Raw genomic sequence first — 16146 nt, forward strand, 5'->3', positions numbered from 1 at the left:
CGACAATAGCTCGCTAAGCCTAGAAAACTCCGAACTTGCTTGACCGATTCGGGTGGAGTCCAGTTAAGGACGGCTTGAACTCGCTCAGGGTTAACAGCAATACCTTTACCAGATATTACATGATCCAGATAGGTCACTTCTGACAACCAGAATTCACATTTAGAAAATTTGGCATAAAGGCGATGCTCTCGAAGTTTCTTCAACACTAGCCTTAAATGTTCGGCATGTTCTTCCTCGTTCTTGGAGTAGATGAGTATATCATCGAGATAAACTACGACGAATTTATCCAAATACTCCATGAAGATTGAGTTCATTAACCGAGAAAAGGTGGCTGGAGCGTTGGTTAAACCGAAGGACATGACGGTGTACTCGTATTGGCCATAACGAGTAACAAAGGCCGTTTTAGGAATGTCCCCGTTTCTGATTTTGATTTGATGGTAGCCCAACCTCAAATCCATCTTGGAGAAGACTGAGGATCCAGCGAGCTGATCATACAGGTCGTTGATCCTGGGAAGCGGATATTTGTTCTTGATTGTGACCAAGTTGACAGGTCGGTAATCTACAACCATCCGGTCCGTACCATCCTTCTTCTTGACGAATAGGACGGGGCAAGCCCACGGAGATGAACTAGGGCGGATGAAACCCCTTTTCAAGGACTCATCGAGTTGTTTCTTAAGCTCGGCTAGTTCTAGGGGTGCCATCTTATAAGGTCTTCTAGCAATCGGAACGGTTCCTGGAATGAGGTCTATTACAAACTCAACATCCCTGTCAGGTGGAACACCTGGCAATTCCTCTGGAAAGACATCCGGGAAGTCACGGACTACCGGAACGTCCTCAAGGTCTGGCAAAGGGCTGGCGTTAAGAGAATATAATTGTCGCTTGGCTATTCGGGTCAAGACATTAACTATCTTTCCCGAAGGATGGGTGAGTTGAACAGTCCTAGAGAAGCAATCGATTTGGGCATGATGAGCCGACATCCAGTCCATACCCAGAATGATATTAATATCTGAAGATTTAAGGGCTATCAAAGACGCAAGGAAAACAAGTCTGTCGACTTGGATCTCATTTCCATAACTTACCCTAGAGGTCTGCCATCTAGAACCAGGGGTAGAGATTTCCATAGTGGATGGCATGTCACAGAATGCAACGTTATGCAGACGAGCATAACTTTCGGATATAAAAGAATGAGAGGATCCTGTATCGAAAAGAACAGATGCCGGGTGGCAATTAACAAGAAGCATACCGAGAACGACGTTGGGATCCTCTTGAGCTTCTTCGGCAGAGATACAGTTGACATGGCCACGTGAAGCGGTGACCGGTTTAGCATGAAACACTTTCCCTGTCGGCTTGCCACGGCCAACAGCTTTAGCAGATTGATTTGGGTTGGTCTGGGGCATTCACGCATATAGTGGCCAGATTCCCCACACTTGAAACAAGTCACGGAACTGGTACGTGGAGGAGCATTGTTAGTTGAACCCCCATAGGGCTTGGCTGGAGCAGACTGTTGAATGGGGCGAGGCGCCTGGAAGGATGGCCTCGGTGTGAACCTGGGTGGCAGGGCGGTGTTGGGTACCCACACGCGGCGCTTCTGAGGACCAGCACCGGATGAGGAACCCATGTCACGTCCATGCTTGCGTGTTGCGTCATAGTTAGTCTGACCAGTTTCAGCACTGATGGCTTTGTTGACAAGTTTCGAAAAAGATGTGCACTCATGCAGATGGAGGTCGCGGCGAAGCTCAGGACTAAGGCCCTTACGGAACCTTGCTTGCTTCTTGGCGTCAGTAGAAACTTCCTCAGTTGCATATCGGGCGAGATTACCAAACTCCCTGCTATAGGCATCCACAGAAAGTCGGCCTTGGGTGAAACTGCAAAATTCTTCACGTTTACGGTCCATGAGACCCTCCGGAATGTGATGTTCACGGAAAGCCTCGCTGAATTCAGCCCAAGTTGTGACATGGCCCGCTGGGCGCATAGCTCCATAATTCTCCCACCATAGACTGGCGGGGCCTTCAAGATGATATGCAGCAAAGGTGACCTTGTCAGCCTCCGCTACCAGCGCGGAACGCAGTTTGTGAGAGATACTGCGAAGCCAGTCATCAGCGTCGAGAGGCTCGACGGAGTGATGGAACATGGGTGGATGCAATTTGATAAAATCACTGAGTGACACCACGTTAGCCCTCTGATGGTGTGCTGTATTCTGTTCAATACGCTCCAACAAACGGTTTGTCTCCCGCTTGTTTCTCTCAGCTTCCATCATCACCTCGGCTAGTGAAGGAGGATGAGGCAGATTTACATCCCTGGCTTCACTGCCTTCGGCCTGCTCTTGGGAAGCAGGGTTAGCGCGCGTGTTGACCATCCTAGGAAATCAAGACAATGTTTTAGTCAGAATGGTAAAATTCCGACATAGGATTCATAATGTAAGAAATAACTCGGAATGCAAGATGATCATCCGTATGACATGGTAGATACAGAAACTGCTTCTTTTATTCCATCGTCATACACACCATACAGGGTTTAGTACAAGACCAACCAAAGTACTATTACGGTGAAGAGAGGATTACATCTCATCGGAGGCATTCCAAGCTCCTATACATTATTTTTCTACACCTCCGGAAAGAGTACAGACTAGGTCATATCCCACGAGTCACGCGGGACGATAGACGACACAGCTAGTGCGAACTAGTGATACTACCACTAACTCAGACCGATCCGTAATAGTCCTCGTAGAAGTCACCTCCATAGCCTGGAAGCTCAATATGTTCATCTGGAAACAGACGGTCTCGCGGAGCTTGTGGACCATAGGGGCTAGGATGAGGCCTTGGACCAACAGACGGTGGCCTGCGGGGACCGCGAGGTGGGGTGATGCCTCCTACATCACGCCAAACCATCACGTCTGGCAGAGCAGATCTCACAGGATAGAGATCGCGCATATCTGAATATCCAGCTTGCACCGCCGGTGCGAACCGAGTCAAAGTGGCCCAGTGGTCAGCACGGGTATTGAAGAGCTCTAACCTTAAGGCCCGATTTTCACGGTCCTTATCCTTGAGCATCTCAGCAGTGGTGCGAGTCCGTGAATCCTCCTGAGTGGAGTCAGCATAGATAGCCTGGAGATACCCTTGTGCTCCCGGAAGTGATCCTGGCATATACCGGAAATCAGAGTCCCGAAATAACCCAGATCTGACTCGCATAATGGTCATCATAGAGTAGGCGGCGTCCTGCACAGCCATCTCAATGGTAACCCCGAGTCCATAAGAGCAGTGAAGAGGCTCGGTGGATCCAGGATAAGATGGAAATATCCTGACAGTGCAGAGATACTGGCTTTGATTGAAATCTCGGAATTGCTCTTCGACCGTGTACTCGGGATACCAGCGGTATCCAGCCTCAGTCATTACCCTGACCAACTTAGCAGTATGGCCGGGTACATCTAGGCATCGAGTCAGGCGAACCACTTGATTGAGGTCGCGAGTGGCCATCTGAAAGCACAATCATAATGCAAAGGCATTAGAATTTCTAGCAAAATTTCGGCAGCATAACAGCTGTAAATGCTCAAAAAGGATTTGAGACTTTTGACAAAGGATTTCGTACACACTCATCATCATTATATCAAAGTTCTAAAACCATTCTGGCAACATAATGTGGTAGTAGATCTGAACTAGGCTTGTGACCATCAAACTTATAAGGTACTACTGATTAGTAACTCGTGATCCTGATAGAGAGAACAGATCCTAATTCCTTAACCCCCGGTGGAAGAATGGACTGACTCAGATCAGAAAGTCATAAGGTATAAGGAGTAAAAAGAGCCTTACGTTCCATCCCACAAACAATTCCCCTACATATAACTAAAGAATTTCTAGACTCAACATCGACCAGTTTGGCTTGGAGAACCTACAGGCAGTCCGGCTCTGATGCCAACGCTGTCAGGACCCCGACTCGATGTCACATCGATCTAGCTGGTAACACCTCATATCACTTTGCGGCCTCACGCACGGTATCCCCACGGTGTCGTCTTACCTTTTCCCGGGACCGTTTGCGCCTTTTGGCTCACGTATATGATAGTGTCGCTAGCATCCATATGATAAAGAGCCCGGGCTGACATGACTAGTCGTAAACCCAAAGTGGCACAGACTTACAGGGACAGGCATCCATGACCCAGCTTCGAACGTGTCGGTCATTAGCAAGTGGGTCCGGGCTGTAGCACTGGGCTAGCAGGACTCCGGTAAACCGGGCTGTAGCGGGCTAACAGGACTCCGGTACTCAAAGCGTGACATTTCCCCGAAGGGACAGACACAGGAACGAAGAAGGACACATGCCGGCCAGCCTAAGTGTTCCAGAGCAGTAGCAAGCTACCATGGCTCAGCGGTAACACTAGGAGACATTTCCCGGTAAGAGAGGCTACTAAAGATAAACAACTAGATAGTCAGATCCCACACATACCAAGCATTTCAATCATACACACAATATGCTCGATATGTGCAAATACAACGAAGCATCACAACATGACTCTATGACACAAGTACTTTATTTAAGGCTCAGTGAGCCATACATATCATACACAAAGTTACGGGTCTCACGACCCCACATACAAGTCATACAATCATACAAACCAGCAGCGGAAGTAACTTGTCTGAGTACAGACAACTAGTAAAATAAAAGAGGCTTGGAAAGCCTAGCTATACTACGTGGTCCTTCACAAGCTCAGGGTCACCACCTGGGTCTTTAGCCTACTCGTTGATGTCAACGTCTACATAGAACCCATCAGAAGGGGTTGCAGCGTCTTCTGTAAAAATGTAGATTATAGCAACATGAGTACAAAGGTACTCAGCAAGACTTACATCAGATCCTACATACATGCATAGTATCAAGAAGGGTTGGTGGAGTTATTGCAGCAAGCCAGCTTTGACTCTTGGCTAGGCTAACCTACGATACTCCAACTGAAATGGTTTTGCGCACACGAGTCCACTACTCACCACTTCAATACACTACCGAGGATCCGCCTCCGTCTTCCTACGGAAGAGCCATCCTCGGCACTCACACTTATCTTGAGGCTTTTAGTAGTTTCCATTTACTTGTCTATGAACTGTATAGGCAACCAAGTAGTCCTTTACCGCGGACGCGGCTATTCGAATAGATCATGTTAACCCTGCAGGGGGTACTTCTTCATACACGCTCTCACCACTTACCGTCGTTTACACGACATGTACTCGGCAACCTTCAAGCGGAAGCCCAACGTGGGTGTCGGCCACGACCTACCTAATCACCTAAGCCTCCAGTCCAGGTTTATCGCCTATTCAGGTTCCATCCGCAGGGAGTCCGGCCGAGGTTTCCCATACGGCCCCGAACGATGTGAACAGGGTTCCCGAGATACCTAACGGGTATTCGGTACACCCGGCCACGTACCTACCGCATCACAGCCCACCCCTACGGTCAGCGCTGTCCACGGCCTCCAGTAGGCTACAAACACCAGAAACTACTTGCAACTCCTGGACGGAGAACTAGGGTGAATAAGAAGCCGAGAGGGTCCATTGGTTTCGGGCCCAATGCATGGTAGTAGCTGATTCTTAAATCACACATACAGATCTCAGTGCTTAAGGTCGGCTTCAATGAAACAACCCACCATGTACTCCTACATGGCCTCTCATCGATACCTTTACCAAATCGTGTTCACCACACCACTCTCATTACCGACATAATCATTTCACTCCAGCCCATCACCCAGATGAACCAGACCTGACACGACTCTAAGCATAGCAGGCATAGCAAGGTAGGAACAACACATACATATGGCTCAAGCAACTCCTACACATGCTAGTGGGTTTCATCTAGTTACTGTGGCAATGACAGGTCATGCAGAGGAAATGGGTTCAACTACCGTAGCACACAGCAGTTTGAATCGCGTTGTCTTAATGCAGTAAAAGAGAGCAGGAGCGAGAACATGGGATTGTATCGATATGATCAAATGGTTGGTTGCTTGCCTGATGGTTCGATGCACGGATACGGTTCTTCGTTAGGGTAATCACGGTACTCCTCGGGGACAGAACCTGTCGCAAGGGCATCGATACACAAGCATCACCAAACAATGTGCAACAATATGATGCATGCATGAAACATGGCAATATGAGTGTATTGGGCTAATGCAACTAAAGCCAGAAGGGTTTGAACAAATTTGAATCAAAGATTCAAATTTCAAATTCAAATATGGCCTTTTAAAGTGCTTTTCCTTGTTCTGCTTAAAACATCAATTTAACTTGTTTGATCATGCATGAAAATAGTACAGATGGATAGATTGGATTTTTCTGATCATTTTTCATATATAATTTGTCCAATTTGGAGTTACAGAATAAAAGTTATGAATTTTTGAAGTTTAAATAATATTCTGGAATTTCCTGATTTAATTTAAATCCAGAAAATCAATTACTGCGTCAGCCTGACGTCAGTGTGACGTCAGCAGGTCAACGGAACTGGTCCAGGTCAAACCTGACAGTGGGTCCCGCATGTCAGGGTGATTATTTTAATTAAAACTTAATTAAAACTAATCCTGTTTAATTAACAGGGCTGGGCCCCACCTGTCATTGACTCAGGGGAGTCAACCAGGGCCCACCCGTGGTCAAAGTGGATGTCGGCTGCCGGCGTTTAGTCGCCGGCGAGCCCGACGCGGCGGCGGAAGTGGTTTTGGTCATTTCGGCCACCAGAGGGGCCGCGGAGACCACCGGAGTGGAGCTGAGGCCAACCCGCAGCTCTTGGCGGGGCCCGTTGGGGTCGGGGTGGCCGGAGTCGACGGCGGCGAGCTCGGCTGCGGCCGCCGGGGTTCGGTCGTGCACGGGAACGGTGCTGGAGCTCGAAGTCGAGCAAAGCGAGGCGCTAGGGATGCTCTACGGGGTCTTGCGAACTCGTTGGACTCGCCGGGGTGACCAAATGGTCACCGGAGCTGCGTCGACGGCGAGCTCGGCGACGGCGGAGGTTCGGCCGTGGTGGGGAGGTGGCTACGGTGAGGGAACGAGGGGAAGGAGAGGGGGAAACGGTGGCGTAGCTCACCGCGGTTGCAGTGGGCGTCGAAGTGGGCTCGGGGACGCGCTGGAGACGGCGAATCGACGGCGACGGTGGTCGGAGCCCGAAGAGGGGAACGGCGACGTGGCGGCGATGCAGGGCTTCCGGGGAGCTGTGGAGCGGTGGGGAGGAAGAGGGAGTCGAGGCGGAGCTCCTGAGCTAGTCGGGGGAGCGAGGGGTGGTCGGAGACGGTGGCTATGGCGAACGGCGGCGACGGTGGTGTTCGGCCGTGTGAGAGGGGGAGCGAGAGAGAGGAGAGGAGAGCCGGGGGAGAGTGAGAGAGAGCAGGGGGGAGGGCGTGGCGTCGTCCAGGGCGTCGAGCGAGGAGGGGAGGCCAGGCAAGCAGGCGAGCAGGTGGCGTGGCGCGGTGGCGCGCGCGCGCGCCGGCCACACTCCCCTCCCTCTGTCGGGACGAAGACGACAGAGGAGGGAGGTGGGCTGGGCCGGCTGCTGGCTGGGCCAGCCAGCTGGCTGGGCCGCACAGTGGAGGAGCCCAGGTAAGCTCCTCCTGTTATATATTTTCTTTTTTTTAATTTCTGACATTTGTTTGATTTAAATAATATATTAAATCATTTATTTAACTTATGCCAATTTTTGCAGGAGCTATTTATATTATTCCAGAGCTCTTTTATAATTGGCATAATATTTGGGCATATATTAATATATATAATTAATATATTTCCAATGCAAATATTTATGCATTTATTCCAAATGCCCAAAATAAATGTCCATGAGCCACTAAAATATTGGTTTGATTTTTATCTCTGTCCAATATTTTCAGAGAGCAACATGAGCATTTTCTTGGACCCTTTTGGAGAAATTTTTATTTGGGTCATTTTCAAAATGGTTCTGAGGGTTTCACAGATCCCCATTTCAAGTTTCTGATGAAAGAGTAAACATGATGCAACACTCTAATGCATGACTAGCTAGGGTGTGACATAATTTCAACTTCACAACATCATTGTCCACATCTTTTTTCTTTTGCATATCGCATAATTCCACGAATGAGTTAAGATGGGACGCGACATCCTCATTAGGAGTACTGACAAATTGATCTTTCATAACAAGATTCAGCAAAGTAGTATTAATATCACAAGACTCCGCACTAGTGGTGGGAGGAGCGATCGGAGTGCTAATAAAATCATTGTTGTTGGTATTTCAGAAATCACACAACTTGGTGTTCTCTTGAGTCATGGTGACTACGCAACAAGATTGCACTCAAAAACAGATCTGATGAAAAAAATGGCGAACGAAAAAAAGAGGGAGAATAAAATGGCAAATTTTTGTGAAGTGGGGGACAGGAAAATGAGAGGCAAATGGCAAATAATGTAAATTGCGAGGAGATGAGATTTGTGATTAGGAACCTGGTTGATGTTGATGATCCTCCCCAGCAACAGCGCCACAAATTCCTTTTGATGTCTGCTTGAACTAAGTCGGTATTTCCCCAAAGAGGAAAGGATGATGCAATACAGCGATGGTAGGTATTTCCCTCAGTGATGAGACCAAGGTTATCGAACTAGTAGGAGAACCACGCAACACAACATAAACAGCCCCTACACATAAATAACAAATACTCGCAACCCAACGTGTTAAAGGGGTTGTCAATTCCTTTCGGGTAATGGTGCCTGAAATTGGCGTGGAGACGTGATAAAGTTGTAATAAATAGGATAAATGGAGCGCAAATAAAATAAAGTGCAGCAAGGTATTTTTGTATTTTTGGTTTAATAGATCTAAAAATAAAAGCAAAGAAAAATAGATCACAAAGGCAAATATGATAAGAAGAGACCCGGGGGCCGTAGGTTTCACTAGTGGCTTCTCTCGAGAAAAATAGCAAATGGTGGGAAAACAATTATTGTTGGGCAATTGATAGAACATCAAATAATCATGACGATATCCAGGCAATGATTGTTATATAGGCATCACGTCCAAGATTAGTAGACCGACTCTTGCCTGCATCTACTACTATTACTCCACACATCGACCGCTATCCAGCATGCATCTAGTGTATTAAGTTCATGGAGAAACGGAGTAATGCAATAAGAACGATGACATGATGTAGACAAGATCTATTTATGTAAAAATAGACCCCATCTTCTATCCTTAATAGCAACGATACATATGTGTCATTTCCCCTTCTGTCACTGGGATCAAGCACCGTAAGATCGAACCCGTCACAAAGCACATCTTCCCATTGCAAGATAAATAGATCAAGTTGGCCAAACAAAACCCAAATATCGGAGAAGAAATATGAGGCTATAATCAATCATGCATATAAGAGATCAAAGTAGACTCAAATAACTTTCATGGATAAAAACATAGATCTGATCATAAACTCAAAGTTCATTGGATCCCAACAAACACACCACAAAAAGACTTACATCATATGGATCTCCAAGAGACCATGTATTGAGAATCAAGAGAGAGAGGAAGACATCTAGCTACTAACTACGGACCCGTAGGTCTACAAAGAACTACTCACGCATCATCAGAGAGGCACCAATGGACATGACGAACCCCTCCGAGATAGTGTCTAGATTGGGTCTGGTGTTTCTGGAACTTGCGGCGGCTGGAATTTTCATCGACTCCCCTAGGGTTTCTGGAATATTGGAGTATTTATAGAGCAAAGAGGCTGTTGGGGATATAACTATTGAGTATAAACTGCCCAGGAGGGGCCGGGTTATACTCATAAAGGAGTCATCCGCATTGAAGCCCATGAAGACAAGGAGTATGGCGCTTTACTACCGTGATTTAAAGGCCCAGGGCCCAGGGCCCAAAGGCGGATTAGGGCCCATAGATATAAAGCACCATGTGATATGTAACTTGTATTGTAAGATAGGAAAGGGTAGAAACCGAGCCGGACACGTGTATGAGCTGGCGTCGGGATTCTTTAAACCATCGAACGTCAACCTGTGTATATAAAGGGACGACCCGGCGCCAGTTCAGGGGCAGGAAACGACAACTCGAGGGCCTGGTAAAGTGGATTCGCTCCCTGATTATCGAGACCCCGTCAATTCCACCACAACTGGATCATAGGCTTTTACCTTCATCAGAAGGGGCCGAACCAGTATAAACTCCCCATGTCCTTTGTCCGGTTTAACCCCTTTAAGCTAATCTCGTTACGATGGCTCCATGACTAAGTCCTCACACTAGGACATCTAACGTGATAATTCCACGACAGTTGGCGCCTACCGTGGGGCTATTTCACGATGGTTTCAAGTTCTTAAAGGGCAACTTCGAAGGACTCAAGGGATACGTCGTGGGCCGGATGACCAAGAGTCATCGCGGCAAGCTCTACATTGACGATGCAGGCTGGGGCCCCGACCCCGGCTCAATCGAGTACGGGTACCGGGTCCCCTTTGGAGGAATTCACGTCTTAATCGGCAAGATCAGCGAACCGGGCCCTGAGCCGGACATCTGTGCCGACCTCATTGAGACGGCTCAGCGTGCAAGCCCTGCCCGAGTTCAGCCTGCCATGAAGCGTGCGTTCTTAGGATTCATCAATGGTGCAGAGTCTGAACCGGTGTCCGATGGTGAGACGGTCGTTTATTCAAATGGCGAATCATCCACCAATGAGACCAAGTCACTGTACCAACTGCAAGATGTCCGGTTTGGGGGCTTCTCTGATGGCGATAGTATTCCGGACCCCCTTGAACCGCCGAACCGGGTTGCGATCTTCATGGCTGGTACGTAGCCCACGCAACACTCTTCATCAGTAGCTGCAATGATTTCCGGATCGGCAGCCGGGGCAGGAGGCCCCGCACGCCCGCCGGCTCAAGTTATGTCCGGTTTATTGGATGCCTGGACGATGTTGTTAACCATAGAGGTTACCGCGGAAAATCGAGATCAGCATAACGCGGAGGTCACAAAGGTACGGGATCGGATAGCTCAGGCCAAGGAGGACTTGGCGGTTGAGGAAACCAGGATGGCTGAGGAGCGGGCCACTTTTGATCTCAGGCGCAGCAGATTCAAGCAGAAAATTACCGGCTCATGCTGGATCAGAAGCTTCAAACGACGTGTTGAAGAGTAGGCATCAGTCTCGTTTGCCACCGGTTTATGAAGCAATGAATCTTTTCAACACGCCAGGAGCGGGAACCAATAATCCGGCAGCGGTAAACCGGATCGAAGCACCTGGGACAGGAGCGCCGGATCAGCCTCGGGCAATGAACTCGCCTCGTCGGAACCATGACCCGCCTTAGTACATGCCAATACCACCGGGTCACTTCTCCACCCCTTTGGATAACATGATCGCTACGGCGTCGCGATTGGCAGCTATTCCAATGGAAGGCGAGTCTCCAGCAGCGGTTGAGACGCGGCGAGCCAGAGATCTCCTTCAAACGGCTATGGTTCAGCAGCAGGCCTATTCGTATAGTCGAGATAGGATTCATTCAACCCCTTGCCCGAGCCGGAGTTACAGCAGACATATCGATGAACTGGTTGTATTGAGTAGTGCGCAGAACGGTGATGCCCCTCGAAGGCCTAACCCGGCGGGCGGTGGTGCAAATTCTCATGACGTGGTGGATAATGGTAGAGCACGTCGAGAAGCTGAGTTAGCAGCGTAGTATGTGGACCGTCATCTTACTTCGGTTCGTTCGACAACTTCTGTGGAACGAGGTCTTGCTTTCAGCTCTTGGGGGGTGCCGTGTCTCACCCCAGCTCTACGCAATATGCGGCTGCCCAAGGATTTCAAGGGTCCACGCAAGGTGCCCAATTACATTGCTGATTTACCCCCGAGTCATGGGTCAAAAGTTATGAGATGGCAATGGAGATGATGAACGTGGATGAAGCGGCATGCGCGAAGTACTTCACCATGATGTTGGATGGAATGGCTCGCACTTGGCTGAAAAGTTTGCCAGCTAACTCCATTGGGTCATGGGCCGAGTTAAAATCCCGGTTTATAACGAATTTCAAGGACACATGCAAGCAACCCATGTCAATTATGGATCTAGCCGCATGTGTCCAAGAAGAAGGTGAATCGACAACCCATTGGGTGCGCCAGGTTTTCGAGATCTTGCATTCATCGGACCGCATCAATGCTGATTCAGCGGTTATAATGTTGGAGGGCAATTGCCGGTTTAAGCCTCGGAAGTTGAAGTTGGGACGGCTCAAGCGTCACTGAATGACATGGGAACACTTATGGCAGCTCTGGTTAAGTATGCTGACTCTGATAGTACCAAGGATCCCGAGTCTGACCATGAGAACCCGGGGAAGGGAAAGAAGAACGGCGGTGCAAAAGGGCAGCAGCATAACCAGGCGGGCCATGGGAATAATGGTAAGCGTAAAGCGGTTAGTAATTCAGATTTTGTGACTAACACCAATGCGCGGGACAACGGCCAGCGTCGTAAGGGTAAACCGCCCCCGCGGAGTGGAGGATCAGGTGTCAATCTTGAGCGCCTGTTAAATCAGCCTTGCCCGAGGCACAGGACGCGAGAGAAGCCGGCTACGCACCTCTGGAAGGATTGCTTTATTATGAGGGAGTTCAAAAACTCAGATCTCTTCTGATATGATCATGGACCATCCGGCGGTTCAGGACCGGGGTCTCATGGGCCGGGTTATGGTGGAGGCAGTTCCGGTTCGGGGATTCTAGGTTATCAAGGTGGACATGGCAATTAAGGCAAACAGGGCAACCAAGGTATTTATAATCAACAGGGGAATCAGCAGCAGCAACAGTCAGGTTATCAGAGCCACCCGAAGCAGTTGAATAGTGGGCAGTATCATGTCTTCACCACTAGCCTGTGCAAGCATGACTAGAAGCTTCATAAAAGAGTAGTGAATTCCGTTGAACCGGAGGTGCCCCGTTACGTGCGCTGGTCTGAACAGCCTATTGTGTGGAGTCGAGAGGATCACCCTCCCCGGGTTGATAAACCAGGTCATCTGGCATTGGTGGTGGCACCTCAGGCTAGAGGTTATAAGTTCACCAAGGTGCTCATGGATGGAGGGAGCAGTATCAACATCTTGTATTATGAAACCTTTCGTCGCATGGGGTTAACATATAAGAATCTTAAACTGTCAAACACCATTTTCCATAGTGTGGTGCCCGGTAAATCGGCTTATCCGGTCGGTAAGATAGCTCTAGAGATTGCCTTTGGAGATGATCATGATTCGAGATCAGAGACATTGACTTTTGAAGTGGTGAAAATCAGGAGCCCGTACCATGCCCTATTTGGACGGCCGGCTTATGCTAAGTTCATGGCAAGGCCCTGTTATGTTTATCTGCATCTCAAGATGCCGGGTCATAAGGGAACCATCACAGTGCATGGAAGTCGTAAGATCGCTTTGGAATGTGAGGAAGGTGATGCGGCTTACGCCGAGTCGGTTTGTGCGACAGAGGAGTTGAAGTTCTATAAGGACAATGTTGATCCGGCAGATATGACTTCTCTGAAAAAGCCAACTATAGAGCATGATCCGGCCTTGAAGTTTAAATCGGCTGATGAGACTAAGCTGGTTGATTTTGTTCCTGGCGATTCATCCAAACAGTTTAGCATCAGCACTAACCTAGATCCGAAATAGGAAGGTGCGCTCATCGAGTTCATCTGTGAGAACTGGGACATCTTTGCATGTAAACCCCCTGACATGCCAGGTGTACCGAGGGAACTCGCTGAGCACACTCTTAATATCGATCCCAAGTTTAAACCGATCAAGCAGTTTCTCTGCCGCTTCAATGAAGAGAGACGCAAGGCCATTGGTGAGGAGGTAGCCCGGCTCTTGGCAGCAGGGTTTATTGTGGAGGTTTTTCACCCTGAGTGGTTGGCTAACCCGGTGCTAGTGCTTAAGAAGAACGGCACTTGGCGCATGTGTGTGGACTACACAGATTTGAACAAGGCTTATCTAGCTGATCCCTTTGCTCTCCCTCGTATTGATCAAATTATTGATGCTACGGCGAGTTGTGAGCATTTGAGCTTTCTGGATGCTTATTCTGGTTCTCATCAGATCAAAATGGCAGTTAAGGACCAGGAGAAGACAGCCTTTATAACTCCCTTTGGAGGCTTCTGCTATGTGTCTATGCCTTTTGGGCTCAAGAGTACCCAGGCGACTTATCAGCGATGTGTGCAGAATTGTCTTCATAATCAGATTGGGCGCAATGTTCATGCTTATGTGGATGATATCATGGTGAAATCTACGAAAGTAGAGACATTAATAGCTGATTTGAAGGAAACTTTTGATAATCTCTGGGTTTATAAGATGATGCTTATCCGGCCAAGTGTGTTTTTGGTGTACCGGCAGTCAAGCTCTTGGGTTTTCTAGTGTCTAACAGGGGCATTGAAGCTAATACGAAAAATATCAAAGCTATCACGTCTCTGGCTAAACCGGCATGTATCAATGATGTTCAACGTCTGGCGGGTCTCATTGCAGCGTTAAGCCGGTTTATCAGTCAGTTGGGAGAGAAGGCTATCCCTCTATATCAGATGATGAAAAAGACAGATAATTTTGTCTGTAGTGATGCTGCTAATGCGACGTTTGAGGATCTGAAGAAGCAGTTAGCCGAGCCGCCTGTTCTTGTTGCCCCCTTGATAAGGAACCGCTATGTCTTGAGCTTGCGTTGGTTTTCCCCGAAGAGGAGAGGGTGATGCAGCAAGTGTAGCGTAAGTATTTCCCTCAGTTTTGAGAACCAAGGTATCAATCCAGTAGGAGGCTCCTCAAAAGTCCCACGCACCTACACAAGCAAACTGAGAACTCGCAACCAACACAATAAAGGGGTTGTCAATCCCTTCACGGCCACTTACGAAAATGAGATCAGATAGAGAGATAATAATATATTTTTGGTATTTTGTAATATAGATGCAAAAAGTAAAGATGCAATTAAAGATAGATTGAAAGCAAAGATGATAAGAGATAGACCCGGGGGCCATAGGTTTCACTAGAGGCTTCTCTCGAGATAGCATAAGTATTATGGTGGGTGAACAAATTGCTGTCGAGCAATTGATAGAAAAGCGCATAGTTATGAGATTATCTAGGCATGATCATGTATATAGGCATCACGTCCATAACAAGTAGACCGACTCCTGCCTGCATCTACTACTATTACTCCACACATCGACCGACTCCTGCCTGCATCTAGAGTATTAAGTTCATAAGAACAGGGTAACGCTTTAAGCAAGATGACATGATGTAGAGGGATAAACACATGCAATATGATATAAACCCCATCTTGTTATCCTCGATGGCAACAATACAATACGTGTATTGCAACCCATTCTGTCACTGGGTAAGAACACCGCAAGCTTGAACCCAAAGCTAAACACTTCTCCCATGGCAAGAAAGATCAATCTAGTAGGCCAAACCAAACTGATAATTCGAAGAGACTTGTAAAGATAACTCAATCACACATAAAAGAATTCAGAGAAGATTCCAATATTATTCATAGATAAACTTGATCATAAACCCACAATTCATCGGATCTCGGCAAACACACCGCAAAAAGAGATTACATCGAATAGACCTCCACAAGAGAGGGGGAGAACATTGTATTGAGATCCAAAAAGAGAGAAGAAGCCATCTAACTAATAACTATGGACCCGTAGGTCTGTGGTAAACTACTCACAACTCATTAGAGAGGCTATGGTGTTGATGTAGAAGCCCTCCATGGTCGATTCCCCCTCCGGCAGAGTGCCGGCGAAGGCTCCAAGATGAGATCTCGCGGATACATAAGGTTACGGCGGTGGAAATTGTGTTTCGTGGTGCTCCTAGATGTTTTCAGGGTCCATAGGTATATATAGGAGGAAGAAGTACGTGGGTGGCCGCCCGAGGGGCCCACGAGATAGGGGGGCGCCCTACACGGGGGGGGGGGGGGCTCCTATCTCGTGGGAGCCTCGGCTGCTTCTTGACTTGCACTCCAAGCTCTATGGATCAGATTTGTTCCAAAAATCACGCTCCCGAAGGTTTCATTCTGTTTGATATTCCTTTTCTTCAAAATACTGAAATAGGCAAAAAAACAGCAATATGGGCTGGGCCTCCGGTTAGTAGGTTAGTCCCAAAAATGATATAAATGTGTAAAATAAAGCCCATAAACATCCAAAGGGGGTAATATAATAGCATGGAACAATCAAAAATTATAGATATGTTGGAGATGTATCAAGCATCCCCAAGCTTAATTCCTGCTCGTCC

This window comes from Triticum aestivum, chromosome 5B (assembly GCF_018294505.1).
Source record: "Triticum aestivum cultivar Chinese Spring chromosome 5B, IWGSC CS RefSeq v2.1, whole genome shotgun sequence".
Taxonomy (NCBI): Eukaryota; Viridiplantae; Streptophyta; class Magnoliopsida; order Poales; family Poaceae; genus Triticum; species Triticum aestivum.